This window comes from Sorex araneus, chromosome 1 (genome assembly GCF_027595985.1).
Source record: "Sorex araneus isolate mSorAra2 chromosome 1, mSorAra2.pri, whole genome shotgun sequence".
Classification (NCBI taxonomy): domain Eukaryota; kingdom Metazoa; phylum Chordata; class Mammalia; order Eulipotyphla; family Soricidae; genus Sorex; species Sorex araneus.
In genome coordinates, this window is record NC_073302.1 from 205,682,275 (window position 1) to 205,701,449 (window position 19,175).

A 19,175-nucleotide genomic window follows, 5' to 3' on the forward strand; every position below is an offset into this window, starting at 1 on the left:
CAAAGAAAGAAGTTACAAATAAATACAGAGGAAAGTTCCCACTAAACCTAACCTTCCTTAGGTTTTGTTATCCTACACAAGAATATTTAAAATAGTTACTATGTGGCCTTTGCAAGAGGTGGGATACTCTTGACTTATCTCTAAGTAGAATATTCAAGAGACCTTTAGGCTTCTTCAAACAACTTTTGCAATAAGCTCACCTATTCATAATGAAAATCTTTCCATGTAAACGTCATTCTATACTAAGAAAATATGGAAAGAGAGTTGTTGATTCTTCCTGAAGTCCAAATATTATGCCAAATATTTTTCAAATTGAGTATTTTTGTGTTTAAATGAAACCGTCTTTCATTTAAAAAAATACATGATTAAATTAAGCCCTCTTTGAAATAATAATGATCTCAGCGAAAACATTGTTTTTAAAAACTCAGAAAAGTTTTCTTTAAACTGAACCTTGATAAAGCAAAAATCTCAAATCTCCAAATTCTGTCCTAATTCCCTTGCTCCTCCTCCCAATTCAGTCCCTTAAGAGAAAACATGTTAAGTAATAAGAATCCAGTAGAAGCTTTTCAAGTCACTTTAAAATGTCTCCTTTATTTTTTTTCTTAATTTTAGGCACCATACTGTGCCACACTGTTACTGAGAGTTTCGTGCACACAGTGTTCCAACACTAATCAGTCCGTCCAAGATTCTGTTCCCCCTAGTCTCCCCTCCACAGCCACCTCTCTACCGCTCCCCTTTCTCTGTCCCTGCTCCCCATAAACTCAATCCTATAGAGCAAATTTCAAGTTCTATTGCCTTTGGCCATATATTATTACCAATTATTTTTCTTTATACACCATGACATATCTCCTTACCAGAGACCTAAGTTATAATCATTTTCTTGCCCTAGAGAAAATATAATCTCATTCTTACTCAACTATTGTGTATGCAACTACCTTTTACACTTTATTTTTAGAAAAAGGCATCCGCTGCTAAATTCATAATGTGACTCATTAACCCAGTGTCTATCCTGAATAAAACTTGATAAATATTTTCAGTATTCAAACAGAGTTGGTTTTAGTTTTAGGTTGCTGGTTTTTTTTTTTTCCTGAAATTATCTATCCAAATAGTTTAGATAGACTTTTGATACCAGTAATTTAGGACAGGCAGGAGCTTTAAAATTATGGGACTTAACAACAGTCACACAGGTAGTTTTTAATACACCTCATGAGAGATTCTAAGAATCCTATTTGAACTAAAATATTGGCACATACTGAAAAAACAAAAAAGATCAATATGGAACAAGACTGGATCAACTCAACCTAAAGGTGTGAATATACAAATAAGCATATCATTTTGAACAATGGCCATGAATTCTTGAATGTGTGCATAATCTATGACACAGTAAGTTTAATTCAAAGAACCTCTTATACTATAAATCTAAAATATTCATGAAACACTGTATCAGGAAGAAACTGGAAATACTACCAATATTCATTAACAGCAACAAATGGATTGATAAATTGTGATATAGTCACACATGACTACTGTGTGTGAAATTGAACTAAACTAGAAAGTGGGGAAATTTCCATTCAGTCAAGTTGACTAAAATTCAGAGAAATTGACTGAACTACAATAGTTTGGAAGAATCTCACAAACAATGGTAAATTAGAAAAGCAAATCCCAGACGAATAAATACAATGTGATAATTAACTTCATGCATCAACTTGACTAGCCTATAGTATACAATTTAAGAGAAAATATAAAGTTAAGTATTTTTGTGAGCTAATTTTTAGATATAAATACTGTTTGAATCAGCATTGAATATATCAGATTATCTTCCATAATGTGGTCAAAGTCCTGATTTTCCCTATGGGATTCAAAAAGGCTGCTGTCCTCCAGGGAAGAAGAAATTTGATCTCGAGACTAACTTTATTTTTTGAATTTTTTTAAAATTTCATCACTGTAAATTATGAAGTTGCAAAATCATTCAACATTGGGTTTCAGGTCTGCAATGTTCCAATACTAGTCCCTTCACCACTTCCCTCCACCAGTGTTGCCGGATTACCTCCTGCCTCCAGCCTGCCTCTATGGAAAGCACTTTTTTCTCTTTCTACTTTTAGGCATGATGGTTTACAATTCTGTTACTTAAAAGGTATTGTGCATATCACTTCATCTCCTTAGGGCACCAAGTTCTCATCCAGAGTGACCAATTCTCTTTCTCATTGTCCGAGAGTTCCTTTTATGACTAATCTCCACTCACCCTACATTGGCAGAATTCCTATTAAGACCGCTTCTTCCACTCATCATTTCTATTGTCTTTGGGCATTAGTTATCCCCCTACTATGTTTATTTATATCTCTCTATAAGTGAGATTATTCTGTCCAGTTTTGTTTTGTTTTGTTTTGTTTTTTGAAAACAGGATGAGAACGCTATTCATTCATCCCAAAAAGGAATCGAAAGAGCTATGCTTGTAGTATCATGTTTCACTCAAGTGAGAGAAGGAATCTGGAGTTCCGACCTCTGTCGAAGGTCAAGAATCAGGGATGCTGTTTCGTTTGGCAAGGCATCAAAAATCAGATGGGCCTTGCAAACGTATGTATCTCTTATTGATACAGTGCTTTTATGTTTTTTTGGATAGAGACAGGAGTGAAATTGTTGGATCATATGGGAGTTCTGTTTTTAATTTGCTAGAAAGAAATTATAACACTCCTTAGTCCAAAGTATATATGTATTTGCTTTTTGAAAAATAAATGTGTCTATTCGTATTTGCAGAGGTGTTAGGATCAAGCAGACCTCTACCCAGAGGAGGCGCAGAGGAACGAGACTGAGACAACTCTTTCTGCAAACACATGGGGTTTATTAAAAAAGAAGAAAAAAAGAAAACCAGCATGCTGGGGCTCAGCAGCATACCTAGACAGGTGGAGGCTGAGAGACCCGAGCCCAGAAAGTAAGCCGTTTTTATACAGCTCTGTAAACAAAGACCATGTGAACAAAGACCACGTAAACAAAGAACAGGTGATGTTGTGACCGAATAGTATATTTTCAGTTCCTGGCCTAATTGTTTATCTAGCACATCCATTTGGTCTTCGGTCGAAGCAATTACTTAATTGCTTTTCTAGCACGTTCGACCTGATCGGTTGGCCTTGGGTCCAGCCCAAGGTGCGCTATCTGTAAACTGCTGAGCAGTTACATAAGGCAATTTAGCAAATTAGCAGAAGCAAACAGTTGGTTTTTTCAAAATTTAATTCCTTGGTGGGCAAACCCTTCAGAGGGAGAATGCAATACCTAAACACAAATCATCTTTCAAATGAATGGCATTAGTAAAATATATATAAGTCAGAGGATATTAAGGTATAATCATATTAAAAATATTCAATAACCAAATAATCACCTTAAATTATTATTAAAATATAAATTAAATCATAATAATGTGAAAAGAGGAGACCTATTAATATTATAATGTAAGCATATATTTTTGTTGTTTAAGTTTTAAAAGATAAATTAATTCTTCCCTTCAAATGTCTAAGGTAGTTTAGTTTTGTAATAATCAAAAATTATAAATAGAATTAGAGTAAAAATCTTCCTTTTTAGGGGGCTGGAGAGATAGCACAGTGGGTTGGGCATTTGCCTTGCATGCGGCCGACCCGGGTTCAAATCCCAGCATCCCATATGGTCCCCTGAGCACCGCCAGGGGTGATTCCTGAGTGCAGAGCCAGGAGTAACCCCTGTGCATCGCCAGGTGTGACCCAAAAAGCAAAAAAAAAAAAAAAACTTTCTTCCTTTTTAATAACTTATCTTAAATGTTTTTTTTTTCTTTTTGGGTCACACCCAGCGATGCTCAGGGGTTACTCCTGGCTCTGCACTCAGGAATTACTCCTGGCGGTGCTTGGGGGACCATATGGGATGTCGGGGATCGAACCCGGGTTGGCCGAGTGCAAGGCGAACGCCCTACCGGCTGTGCTGTCGCTCCGGCCCCATTTTTTTTTTTAAATATCTAGATTCTTAGGAGTAAATCTGTCAATTCTTTCCCATCATCTAATCTTGAACTAAATACTTTATTTTAAATTTCCCTAAGGTCTTTTTTTCCAATATCTATATCAACTTAAACAAGGTAGAGATAACAAGAAACTAAAAATAATTTTATATTTTCCTACTACTTATCCACCTATTTTATATATGTTTATTTAAATATTCATCAAGAAAATGGGTATGCCTTAAAAAACATAAATAACTAAATTTTAAAGCCAGGGTAGTATTTTTAGGTTTTGATTTTTTTATTTATTTGTATAGAATATGATAAATCTTCACTTCATTTAACAATTCCTGTTAGCCAGAACTGGGTTTCACTTTATTATATCTTTTCTTTAAATTAACCTTTAAAGGGACTATATCCTATAAAATGCACATGATTCATTTAAAGGTAATTTTAAAATACAGTATTACAGGGTTGTTTACACAAAAATACTTCTGGTTAATCCTACTCCCTTTTAGTTTACTATAAAAGCATGAAAATAAATTCATGTTAATTTTTTTTACACTTTTTCATTATCTTTCTCTTTGTGTTTGAAATGAGCATTAGGCAAATAGGGCTTATCTAGCCATTTCTGCATTCTTGCCTTTCTATTGCTTTTTGTTTTTATAATTCTATAACTTGAATAACGTAGGAATGCGGATATTTCCTCTAATTTCATACCTCCTATACTTGAAGAATACACCCCATTGTCATGATTTCTGTGATTATTAGAAAACGTGCCTCTTACAATCTTCTTGCCCGTGCCAGGCGCAGATCTCAATCATGACTCTGTGTCTGTTATATACTCACCAAACCCGCGTGGTTAGTTATTTAAAGCTGGCTCTTTCTTGTATAATCTATAGACCCTGAGATCAGGAATTAAACTACACTGTGTTTGTTGAGGAGGTCAAACTATGAACTTCTGAATAAAGCCTCTTCTGACAAGTATCTCTGCTATGTATTTGCCAAGCTGTGCTGTTCACACAACACAGACAAGAAGTTCTACTGTGAAATCCAGGTCAAGGTGATTTTATACTCTCTGCAATTACTATTTTAAACAATTTTCACACTTCTCAAATTGAAAACAAACTTTCTCTCCTCCATCCACAAACCCAAATAAAAAAGACTGAGTGCGGAGAATCTAGCATGGGGGACAGGAGGAGACAGGAATCAGGGTGCAGTATGAGGCTGGAATGGGACGCTTAGTGAGACTGGAATTGCCGCGTGGGGAGAATGAAATAAACGGCAACTGATCACCAACCAGTCTGGCGGCCTGTTCCCTCCAGGTGTCTGCTGGTGGCCACCAAATGCACGTGGCGGGTGAGAGAGACCACGCCGCCTGCCCCCACTTATTTATTTTGTGATTATACAAGTAACATGCAATGAACAAGACCAGGCCTGGGCCTCCTAAGCATGAACAGTATCCATTTGACCTATCCCCCAGGCCCTATTTATCTATCTTTAAACGCAAGAATTCAGCTCATTGTTTTAGTAGGTACACTTTCTTGTTCACTTGAAGGAATACCTTCTATATCCTGAATATACGCTAAAGATGCCTAACTTTAGCCCCAGTTTCAAAGGCCTGACAGATTGAGACCTTTTCTGCTAGCACAATCAGCTGTGCTGCCCCTGAAGCATCGTCAACTGTATCCATGAGAGAGGCTCCCACTGTCCTCAGCTCTGCCACCCAGTTCCCAGGACTGGCTACACATCCGCCCTCTCACCCATCTCCCAGAATTCACTCATCTATAGGAAGCAGAAACTTCCCCTCTGAAGAGCCCAAAAACAAAGTAAAAGACTCCCTTTCTTTGGAGGCCTCCGCTGTATCTACCCAGATCACACTTTTTCAATAAATTGACTTTGCTCTGTCTAAATTTTGTTCTGGTAAATTCTTTTGCTCTCATGGTTCAGAGTCTATGGGGACTGGGTTCAAGCACCTCCTTCTCTCCCTTTACTTCAATTGCAAATAACTCTTTCCACTATATGGCTTGCTTTTTCTGTACTTAGTGGTGTTTTTTGATGAACATAAATCATGTTTATCATAATCTCATAATCATTTTCCCTTATAATTTGTGCCTTTGTGACATGTTTTAAAATTATTTCCGTATCCTAAGAATATTAACATGTTTTCTATAGTTGTTAAATGGCTTTAATTTCATTTTAGTTTAGAGAAATTTTATTTGACCACTTGCAAATTGGAATTGTCTATTTACAAATTTAACCAATATTATAAGGCATATTTGTTTTTATAGGTAGATTATTATTACAAAAATATTGCAAGATATTTAATTTTATAATCTAAATCACTATTACATGCATTGGAGTTTCATCTATCTCTTTAACTTCTTTCTAGCTCTAAATAAGAAAATAATCAGCATCTCCTTCTTTGTATTATACACACAAACTCAAAATAAATCACAAATCTCAGTATAAGAGCTAAAACTTTAAAACCCTTATAAGTATCTATAGGGTCAAATTTTGTAACCCTGGGGTCAACAAAACCTTCTTCATTATGTCAACAAAAACATATCAACGATGATAAAACAATAAACCGTGCTTTCTTAGCCTAGAAGAATTTGTGCTTCAAAGGATACCATAAAGAAAGCATAACAACCACAGAATGGGAGAAAATATTTTTAAATCATATTTTTGCTATGGCATTGATATCTTAGGAACTTTTTGACACAATAGTAATGCAAATAGATAATAGATCTGTATATATGTATATATAGATATCTATCACTGTATCACTGTCATCCCATCATTCATCGATTTGCTCAAGTGGGTGCCAGTAACATCTCCATTTGTCCCTGTCATGTGCTAGTGTAGGCCGATGTCATCTGCTCACTCCAGGAACATGAAGAGCATAACAGCCTCTCCTTACTCATCCTTCCCAATGCTGCCATATTGGAGGCTCTTTCAGGGTCAGGGGAATGAGGCCCATTATTTTTACTGTTTTTGGCATATTGAATATGCCATGGGCAGCTTGCCAGGCTCTGCCGTGCGGGAGGGATGCCCTAGGTAGCTTGCCGGGCTCTGTGGGAGGGATGGAGGGTTTTGGGGCTCTGCTTGGGGCAGGGAGGGAAAATCAATGCACCTTCCTCTGAAGGGGCTCCAGTGAAGACAGTCTGGTGTGGGGACAGAAGACTCTGCATTGCTCTTTTCTGGGAGCTTTGTTTTATAATCTCTGGATGTTGACCGTTGATGAGATTACATGGTGCCCGACGCAGTTTGTGGGTATAACTGCCAAGCTACTGGAAAACTGAGGATCTGGGTGAAAGAAGCCCAGTCCCAATTCGAGCAGTCTTGGGGATCTCAGTGACGGGTCCCACATACCTGGGTTCCTTTGTCAGTTCCTTCATGGGTGAGACTCATCTGAGTGTGTGGAAAGTGACCTCAAGCACGGCTATGGCTGGAATTCTGGAGGTTTTAGGCTGCTGGGGCTCTGCTCGGGGTAGGGAGAGAACTCAATTCGCCCCCCTCCAAAGGCTCTGGTGAAGACAAGCTGGTGCAGGGGCAGGAGATTCTGTCATGAACTTGGGATAATTATAGGGATAGACTCATACAATTTGCCTTTTATGATGTCTAAAAGGCTTGAGAGGAACGCAAAGGCCTTCTCACATTTACAAACATAAGATTTCTCTCCAGTATACATTTTCATATATAGATATAGATATTTCAAGCTATTCGTGGCATATTTGATATGTCAAAAACAATAACAACAAGTCTCACCATGGAGACCTTACTGGTGCCCGCTTGAGAAAAATCGATGAGCAACGGGATGATAGTGATAGTGATAGTGATTTCTCCAAAGAAGCTATACAATTGAAAATAGTCACATGGTGAGATGGTCCACATCACTCATTACTTGGAAAATGCGCCCACCAAAAACCCTATAATGAAATGTTAGCCCCATCAGAAATAACAACCAGAAAATAACAATTGACAATAATTATTGGCAAAGGTAAGCAGGAATTGAAACCCCATATATATTGTTAATGGCATGATAAATAGTACAGCAATTTTGAGAAAAAATCTGGCAGTGCATCACATTTAAACAAAGAGTTATCAGATGAAAAAAATGCTCAACTCTGGGTATATATTCAAGAGAAATGAGAATATATGCCCCTACAACAATTTTTCTATAAATGTTCATAGCAACATTACTCATCAGGGACCCTGACTCATTTCGACGCCAAGACATCGAAAATCAGATGGGCCAGACATGCAATGCAATTCAGAGACAACCACTGGACTAGAGTTGTTACCGACTAGATTCCACGGGGCCCTCAAAAGACCGCATGGCTTCCCACCAACAAGATGGTTAGACTTATTTGTTAAAACCCTGAATGAACGGTTTGAAGCTCTTCCTGTTTCTGGAGCGAGCAAATATCATTGGGCTACACTAGCACGCGACAGGGACAAATGGAGACGTTACTGGTGCCTGCTCAAGCAAATCAAAGATCAATGGGAAGACAAGTGATACAAGTGATATGCTAATCACTGTATCACTGTCATCACTGTCATCCCATTGCTCATCTATTTGCTCTAGCAGGCACCAGTAACATCTCCATTGTGAGACTTGTTACTGTTTTTGGCATATTGAATATGCCACGGGTAGTTTGCCAAGTTCTGCCGTGCAGGTAGAATACTATCAGTAGCTTGCTGGGCTGTCTGAGAGGGACGGAGGAATTGAACCTGGATTGGCCACATGCAAGGCAAACACCCTGCCTGCTGTGCTACTATGGTAAGTGAAAAAAAGTCACTATCAAAAGTAATACATTTTTCAACTAGCACATAGGGGAGAGAGGTTTCCCTAATACCCTGGGGTCTAAAACTGCATATAGTCCTGCTTGCCTCATAAATCTATCGAAAGCTCTGTTTAGTGTCTCAGTCCTCCAAACACTTCTCTTCCCTTAGAATCAGCATGTGAAATAAAGGAGTTTCCTCTTCTATAAACAACTCTGGGGCCACACCTGTCTGTGCTCAATGCTTACTCCTGCCTCAGCACCCAGGTTTCACTCCTGGTGGCTCGGGGAACTGTATGGGGTGTCAGGGATCAAACCCATGTGGGCCATGTGCTAGGATACACCCTGTCTGGTATTTTTTAAAATATTAGTTTGCTTTTAGTGTATAAATTGTAATATTATTTAAATAATTTATCTATTAACATGTTATATAATCTTACCTACCTATTTTTTTCTTTTTTATCCAGACATGATTTAAAATAATTTAATGTGCATAAGGTCACTCTGCTAATTTTGATGAATCCCATCATCCAGAGAGAGCTAGTTACATCTTGGCCATGATGAAATTCAAAATTTTACTTTTAGTACATATATATAATTCAAACAAAGTTTACTACAAATTCTTTCTTTCCTACTTACAAAAATTGTTTATGCTCCTTATCCACAATTTCCCTACATTCCTTCTACTCCTCCACTTTTTTTGCTGTATTTTATTTGGCAAACTATATATATAGCATTCTCTTTTACAGTTATGATTAAATCAATAATGATACTATGATATGAATCCAAATAAAGCTGTCTGTTTTTATTTTCATTAGAACAAAATCAGCACTCTTTCATTTTGTTCTTAAGCTTCCATTGAATTGCATTTCATCAGTGAACTTTATCAGAATATTCAATACTGATAACACTGCCAATCTTATTTGCAAAGTTAGGCTTTTCATGTGGGCTGTGTTTGGCACAACACTGCCTGATTTGGGTTTTATTTAATCACTTTGGCTCCAACTGACATTAAAAAGCAAAAGCACAAAAAAGGCAAATAAAACAAAACAAAAACAAAAGGGAAAAATCAGCACTAAGCCAATCATGATTCCCACCCCCCCCACCCCCGGACCACATGCTGTTGCAGAAATAACCCAATAAATTTACTGAGTAGAGAGGAATTCACAGCAGGCAGATTACAGCAGTTGGTCCTCCAGCACTAGTTAGAATTTCAGGAAAGGGCATAGAATGAGGGAGGTGCCAAAGAAAGACATCGGCTCACATCCTGAGATACCACTTCTCACAGGAACAGGTTCTACCGTGTTTCCATCAAAGGCAGAAAAGCAGCATGACAAGATGAAATAGCAATGAGCTAGAAGTTTTGAAGTTTGGCTTTGAAACCAAGCTCTGCCATCAAATAGTTGTGTGACTGGGAGTGCGGCATGCAAACTACCTGATCCTCAGTTTCATTCTCTGCAGGCAGGAATCATAAATATAATGAGTAACTCATGGCACAATTGTGAAGATCAAATATAAAAAATACATAAACTGTCCAAGGGAATTCCCTTATGAAATATAAAACTTTACATATGAATGTGAAATGACCTAGTTAATCAATGTCTTCAAGTTTCTAAGAATAATCATTGCAAACACCTTGCCCCTAAGTTGGACAAGCAGTTGTTAGAATTCGAGCGGCATAAGCCCAATGGTAAATTTAAATAGCATCCAAATCACAGAGGGACGTTTTCAAATAGGGCTTCTTTATGATGGATTCTTATTGAAGAGTTTCTCAGAAGAAAGGATTATTAAATGAAATAATCTGATGTTAAATTGGACAATGCCTTTTTTAAGCATATCATTGATAATGGGCTGAAGCAATAGCACAGCGGTTGGGCTTTCGCCTTTCACACAGCCAACCCGAGTTCGATTCCTCCGCCCCTCTTGCAGAGCCCAGCAAGTTACTGAGAGTATGGAGCCCGCGCAGCAGAGCCTGGCAAGCTACCCGTGCCTATTGGATATGCCAAGAACAGTAACAATAAGTCTCTCAATGAGAGACGTTACTGGTGCCTGCTCGAACAAATCGATGAGCAACGGGATGACAGTGACAGTGATCATTGATAATACTCTCTATTTTCTTCTCAAACTATTCACTGTATATTCCTCTTCCCTGAGAGATGCAATTACTTCCTAAGTTTTTATAATTTTTCTATTTTCTTAAATAGAGAAATTTAAATTTCTTAAAAATTTTCTATATTTCTTATTATAATATCAAACTTTTTATATTATGAAGGCGAAATAAAAAAATCAATAGAGATATTTATAGAATCAAAATATGGCCAGTAATGAAAATGAAGAAATAGATAGCTAGATGAGATTATATGATTGATTAATAGATTAGGTAAATTATGTCAGAAGTTTCTTGCATACTTAAGCTGTGAGGCATAATCAGGAAAATAGTGGCCAGAGTGATAGTATAAAAGGCTGGGCTTTTGTCTTGCATGTGGCAGGTACCATATGGTCCCCCAAGCACTACCAAGAGTAACTCCTGAATGCAGAGCCAAGAGTAACCCTAGTAATTCCTGAGTACAAAGCCAAGAGTAATACTTGAGCATTGCTGGGTATGACAAAAAAAGGCAAAAAAAAAAAAACCCTAAAAAATATAAAAGGAAAGCAAAACAATATAGTTATAGTTTAATAATATAGTTTATAAAATAGAAATAGAGCATTCTGAATTAGGAAATAAATCTATGTAATTAAAATAAATTTGATAGTTAAGTTGACTATTATGATAGGTCATTTTTGTATATGTAGTTGTGTGTATGTAAAATTCTAAGTCTAGCATTACTGAATTATAAATGTTTAGTTTATTCATTTTACCTTAACCATAGTGATATTGAGATATTCATAGTGATAGTCAACAATACCAGGTTTGAATAGCCATAACCATACTCAAAACAAAGAACTATTTTGTCACCACAAATATTTTTGTCACTCTTTACTTTTGTATCCCCACCATATCTACCTCTGACTACCACTGCTTTGATTCCCATATTATTTTCCTCACCTTCTGAGAATGCTATTAAGTGGAATCCCTTGCCCAGTTCTGTTCCTTATATTTTGCCACCTCCGGTCATACTGAACTTAACCACTTCCTCTTGACACACCATCTGCCACCCCTATCCGTCTCCAACCTGCTTGTCCAACCATTTCTGGCCATCCCAGACCTATGTCCCATGCACACTCCCTCTGAATAGATTGACCTCGCCTGTTGATATGTACCCACAATATGAACCCACATGAGTTCTCCCTGTAGCATTGACAAGTCTCCAACATCCATTTAGCTAGAATTCTTCCATTCCTACCTGATAATGTTTCTAGGAATTTTAAAAAAGTAATTCTGCTTATTTCTAACTGATTCTGGGCCATAGTGACACTTCAATAGTACTTAAGAAACAGTCTTTGTTATGGTCAGCTCCTTCTGCAGCTGGAATTTCTTAAAAGAAGTGAGTAGCATTTACCTTATAATCCTCCAGTAACATAAAATGAAAAAAATCTTCCATGGCAACCAAATAGTAATTTAGCTTATTCCTCCTCTCCTTCCCTTCCTTCCTGAGATAAAGAGGGTCTAAACTACCTATACACACTCGCAGTGAGGTTAATAGGGTAATACACAGATACAACTAACCAAAAGCCCTGTAACAGACTGAAACACTTCACTGACTAAAGTAATTATGAGCCAAATAACCTAGATGTCTTAAATCATATGATTTGTGACAGGTTAAGACTATCAACTGTGATGGAGCAATAATATCATTAGTAGGGTGCTTGCCTTGCACACAACTTATCCAGGTTCAATCCCCAATTCCCAGTACTTCATATGGTTCCTTGAACCCTACGGGAGTGATACCTGAGCACAGAGCCAGGCACAAATGTTGAACATCACCAGGGATAGCCTCAAGCCTCAAAACTAAACAAGGACTATATCACCTGAAGCAGAGACAAACCTCACCTGATGTGTGTGTATATATATTTATATATATGTATATATGCACATATATGTATATCTATGAAATTTATATAAATATTTGGTGGGAAGTAGTTCAACTATAAATTTGTCAAAAAACAATAGCTAATGTGGGTCTGGGAGAAAGATAAGGCTTAAGTCACTTGCCTTGCACTTGACTGACCCAGGTATGATCCCTGACTGGCATCAACTATGGTTTCCTAGGGAAATATGTGGCCTGAAAACTGAAAAATAAAAGACAACAGTTGATGGATTGAATAAAGACACATATCTAGCTTTTATATAGCTATAGTCAACAAAACAAAGCAAAATAAAACAAATGGTAATAATATACATACCACACACAATTTTTCCATATTAAGCAACATGTCTTTCAGAATAAAGAAGTCACAGATAATGACATTTTTAATGTCAAAGTCCCAAATAGCTAGTGTCCTAAAATGTGGTTGTCTTTGCACGCTAATCCAATGTGAACAAAATAACTATCTTGAAAATACCATAATGTTTACAAAAAACTGGTATTTAAAAATTTGGACCACTGACTAAATTTCAACTGTTGCAATCCCAAGATATTGTCACTTTCTAGAAATCTGCAAACCTCAGCTGAAAAGATTAAGAATTTTGAGTCACCATAGCTTTAGATGATTTTTATAATGGACTCAGAGATGGAAAAAAGAAAAACAAAATCCTAAAAGAAATATACTTTGTAGCCCTATGGATAACTCCTATTGAAGCTTAATAAACAGTCCATATTTTTTAAAAAAAAATGTATTAATGGCATTTGTATGTTATTCTTAAACACTTTCTCTCAGGACATACTTTTTTCCACAGACATTTGCCTTCACTTTGAGGAATGGGTAACATTACCTGAACTGGTGCATTCCATAGTGTAAAACACTTCTACTTCAGATAAGCTAGATATCCAAACCTTTATTAGGCACAAGGGCAGTTTTTTCCCAGACAGAAAACAAGCAGTTAGTTTGGACAAAAAACTATCTGTAGGTCTTCCTCCTATGTGAATTGCCCCATAGCAAGAGATAAGCTGGAAAGTGAAATTAAAGAATCACACTCATCCAGATTCACTTTTGACCATTTCCTCTACTTGCTTCCAGCACAGCTGCACAGAATAAAACAAAAAGAGGAAGTGGGGACACCCAAACCTTATATTATTAGAGCCTTCACCGGAGACCTTTGGAAAACCCTTTCTGGAAACCATGACTTCACAGAGATGTGTCATCTTTTTTTATAGAGCTTAGCTACAAAAGCAAGCTGTCTGCAATTTCTTAATGCAGATGGTTAATGCTGAAATACAGCTGGGAGATAAGTAAAAAATTTAGTAAAAGGGAAAAACTCATGGAGAGTCCTTCAAGGATTTAAAATACTCTTATTAACTTTTTTTTTTTTTTTAATTTTATTGAATCACCATGTGGAGTGTTACATAGTTCTCAGGATTATGTCGGTTATACAGTTCTCAAACACCCTTCACTTCACCAGTGCCCATCTTCCATCACCAACCCCCCCAGTATACCTGCCGCCCCCTCCCACCTCCCCAGTCCCAACCCTTGCACATGATATGTTTCACTTCGTTTACGCCTTATTTCGATTACATTCCATGTTTCAACACACAACTCACTACCGTTGTTGGGGTTTCCCCCAAAAAAGAAAAGCAGTCCTATTGCCAAGGAGGCATTTGATAGTTCTCCATTGCTAAGAATATAGAGATATTAAGTCCCGCTGTTTGTTACATAGTTTTTCTTTTTCCCCCTTGCCCCGCGCCACCGAGTTCACGCCTGTTTTAGTAATCGCCACGCTGCCTGACAAGGGAAAAAAAAACCGAAAAGGATGGTTATTTCCCGTCATCAGCAGGCGTGGGGCTCTGGCTTAGTTGATAGACTTGTAGAGTATCTGCAAGCAGTCTCTGGAACCGACGGTCTTGCGCTGGTGTCGGCTCCGGCTCGAGATTCCACCAGCGTCCCGCTGTTCCTTGTACATAATTTTTCCCCTTATATCCCATTCCCACGCCACCAGGTCTGTTTGCTTAATGGACATCACACTGTAGTTGATGACACACCGCGTTTCTTCCCGAGAAAGAAGAAAATTTCTTCTCAGCCGGCGTGGGGATATAGCTTAGTTCAGTCTAGTGAGATGGCTACCACTTTGATTGCCTTCAATATTTCAGCAACAGACTTACTATTAGGATCTCCCACAAAATTCCGCCCCATTAGAAAGGAACCATTACATATTGCTCATACTAAGATGACATTAAGTTTTGGGTTTCTGTATAAAGTCCAGGGAAAGTACAACCAGAAATAACATCACTATAAACTTTTACCCTTTTATGGTGCTCATAAGATGGAGAAACCTAGAGAGAGGCTCGGCGTCTCCGTTTTGCGCTCAGGAAAACCGCGGCCCCTGCGCTGTGCTCAGGAGGGAGGAGTTGAGAGAGAGACAGGTTAAAAGAATTGGGGGATGCCCGGGTCCCACAGCTTCAGCACGCCGTGGGGTCTCTGGTCCCATGCCGGAATTAGTTCAGTGGGCTGCTTGGGGTCCGAGGGTGCTCCCTCGGGCCCCTCCATCATGCTCCTTCCACAGCCGGGTCCAAAAGCTACTCTTATTAACTTAATTAATCTTTCTTTAGATCAATCAAAAAGCAATGGCAAGGCATGTAAACTTTGACAAGAGACTCATGGCACAAGTGTGGGCTGAAATCAATGATTTAGTATTTTATTTTGTTTGTTTAGGACCATATATGGTGACACTCAAGACTCACTCCTAGCTTTTCACTCAAGGATCACTCCAGGTGAGGATGGGGTATGGTGCTGGGAGATGAATCCATCCTGGCAAGCACCTCACACACTGTGCCATGGCTCAAGCTTGGCATTGTACTTTCACCTCTGTAAGAGTGATATATCTTTCTAAATTTTCTTTATTTCTCTAAATCTTAATATCCTATTTTCACAAAGGGAGTTGATTTTGATACTGAGTTTCTAGGTCTATGGATATCTTACAAAAATATAAAATTAATAATCCTGGCAGTATGTTTGGAGTACATTCCCAGCCCCTGTAATTCTTACATTAGATCACCACTAGCTATCCTATTTTCATTATTAGTACTGTGTCAGTCATCCTCTATTCTTTTTTCATAAATGAAAGAAATGATTCAATATAGTTTCATCACACATTTTTGTTGTGAAAAATATGCAGAATTTCTAAAGCACTACCTCCTCAGAAATGTTTCATCTTTCCAGAAAATGCTCCTAATTTTCCATAGTCTTCTATGTATCTGGGACACATGTGCATGCAGGTCCTGAAGTCCTTGAATAAGCGATATATTTCTCAAGACTCAGCTTAAGCATCACTCCTCATTTTCTACTGCTAATTTTTTCTTATGTTCTCCAGATTTCATTCCCGGTCTTAACTTCTCAAAAGAAGTTTTGGTGTGCGAAGACAACACTTAAATGGTAAACATTTGTTTTTCTTGACACTGACAAAATCAAACCTTATTCAAAAAGAGGAGGTGGAAATAGAAGCTGCCATCTAGAATCGATGGAAAGGTGATAACCACAATTCCATCCCTTACACTCCCTGAAAGACTTCATCCCTAGGTTTATTCTGAAAGACATAGTGTCTCAGATATTATCAAGATAGAAATAAGCCCATAGCGGACATTGTAGTATATGAAAAACACTATAGACAGTCATGCATAAGAGTATAAATATGAATAATTAAAAAAACGGGGTGGTTTGGGGAAAACTTGTGCACTTGAAATTGCCCTTGAGGGTGTCACTGCTCTATAGACTCAGGGAGGTGACAGGGACATTCCAGGAGATCTAGCAACTGCACAAAGAGATGAGAGAAGAATGAAGTATAGCTTCTATGAGATATTCAACATTCCTATGTCTCAGTTTTCTGACCAGAAAATCTGAGGATGCATGGTAATCTCTACTACAACTTGTGGAAGCATTTGCACAAATGATTTCACAACTAATTGTGATATTCTGTGGTCTGAAGTATAGGCACAGTGGCCATAATCCTAGTTGATTAGTTTGCTTAAGGAGTTCAGATTTAGTTATGTAACATCATATAAAATATCACACAATTATTTTTAAATAGATTTTTACCTTTTTTGAAGTATCACATTTTGAGATATATATATGTCCATACATATGTATCATACTATAGCTATATGTAATATAGCTATAGCATGATTTTTTTTGTTACCTGAAAATCATTAGGAATGTTGTGTATGTCTGACTTTTGCTAAATTCACTGTCTATGGAGAGAAGTGGGCAGTTAGAGGTAGACCAGAAAAATTCCCTCCTTTTAAATATTCTAAAAAGCATGTCCTTATTTTTCATGGTTATCACCTTTTCAGTATAGTTTAAATATTTGTTATAGTCTTTGAAAAATAATTTTTACATGAAGTGTTTTTTTTCCACCAAGCTTCAAATTTAGATTTCAGGAGAATATCATTTTTGTTATTGTTTTGAGTCCAGTATTCAGGGCGACTCCTGACTTTGTGCTTAGAGATGACTCCAGGAGATGCAGGGGGTGGGGGCGTGTGTAGTAGTGGGAATCAGACCCTGACAGGCCTCTTGCATGCAACATGAGCTGTGATTGTTCTGTCCTTTCTCCAGCCCCTCAAAGACTATCATATTGCACAACCCAATTGAAAGCTTCCTCTCCTACCAAAACCAGAAATGAACATTTACATATATATGCACACATATAGACACAGATATTTTCACCATGTGCAGGCTTGATAAAATTTAATTAGGAAATCCAGGAGTAGCCGAGAACACTTTCCGAGCAGCACCTCAGGTGAGAGACCCCCTCCCCATCTCTGCTGCAACTAACAGTTCTGCAATTTATTTTATGCTCACTGCTTCACAGAATTTTCCCTAGAGGGTATGGAATTCAAATATGAACAGATGCTCACAAATTAAGGTACTCTATATACCTACAGCAATCATTAAGCAGCAGGTAGAGACAGGATAGAGGAGGTAACAGGCAAGATATTCTGAAAGCATTCATTTTTCATCACTTTTGCCCCTTTAACTCTCTCCTCTCCATGAACCCCAGTCCTCCACCATCATTATTGCCCATCAATAGATTTTACTTTCTATAATTGCTGAATTTCCATCTGCAGACAGCTTTCCTTTTTTGAAGGTTAGTGAATACATGTTATTTCAAGTGATAACAATTGATCTTTCTTCTCCTCACTAGGAAGAACTTCTCTTTGACAGTCTAAGAAGAGATTGTGAATGTTGAACTTTGCTATGGTTTTGTTTCATTTGTTTTAGAGTCACACCGAAACTGTCTAGGGTTTATTCCAAGTGGTGATGGGAGGGATGTGTAGTTCCTGGGACTGAAACTGGTGTATCCCCACATAAGCATGATCTCTAACACTTTGAATCATGTGTCTGGCTCCTGAATTCCTAGTCTATGGATCACTCTTTCACGGTCAAAAGTGTTTTTCGGGGCTGGAGCAATAATAATACAGTGGGTAGGGTGTTTGCCTTGCATGTGGCCAACCCGGGTTCGATTCCCAGCATCCCATATGGTCCCCTGAGCACCACCAGGAGTAATTCCTGACTGCAAAGCCAGGAGTAACCCCTGAGCATTGCCAGGTGTGACCCAAAAAGCAAATAAAAAAAAGTGTTATATTGGAATTTTTCTCCTGAGAACACATGCATTGATGCAGAGTTGCTAATTAAAAATTTTGCACTTATGTTCACCTGGATCACTGGCACCATTTTTTCTCAATCTCAATCCCAATCAAAAGGTCTCCACTTTGCCCTGCACCCAAGTAAATATCCATAAGAAAGACCTTCCCCAACAAATGAAAATAAGAAATCTGTCTTTTCTAATATGCCTGATAAGAACATACATTTATTCTATTTTATGTAAATTTATATTAAAATTGTGACTGAGAGCTAGAGATTAAGGCACTTGCCTTTCATGAGACTAACCCAGTTCGACCCCACACACAGCACGGCTGATTAACCCTCTGCATTACTGGGTCATAACAAAATTGTGTTCTTAGGGTTTCTCATCAACTATCCACCTGGTTGGCCAAGAAGGCCTGGTAAGTCCTCCTAGGCCTCTTAAGCATTTCTTAGGAGACCTCCAAAATAAATTTAAAATTTTTTTTTTTCAGGGGCTGGAGTGATAGCACAGCAGGTAGGGCGTTTGCCTTGCATGCGGCCGATCCGGGTTCGATTCCCAGCATCCCATATGGTCCCCTGAGCACTGCCAGGGGTAATTCCTAAGTGCAGAGCCAGGAGTAACCCCTGTGCATCGCTGGGTGTGACCCCAAAAAAAAGCAAAAAAAAAATTTTCATAGGGGTTAATCTTTCTTAAGTAAATTTTTAAAAATAAAGCACAGATTTCCTAGACTATAGTCACAATTTCATCTGTCAGTATA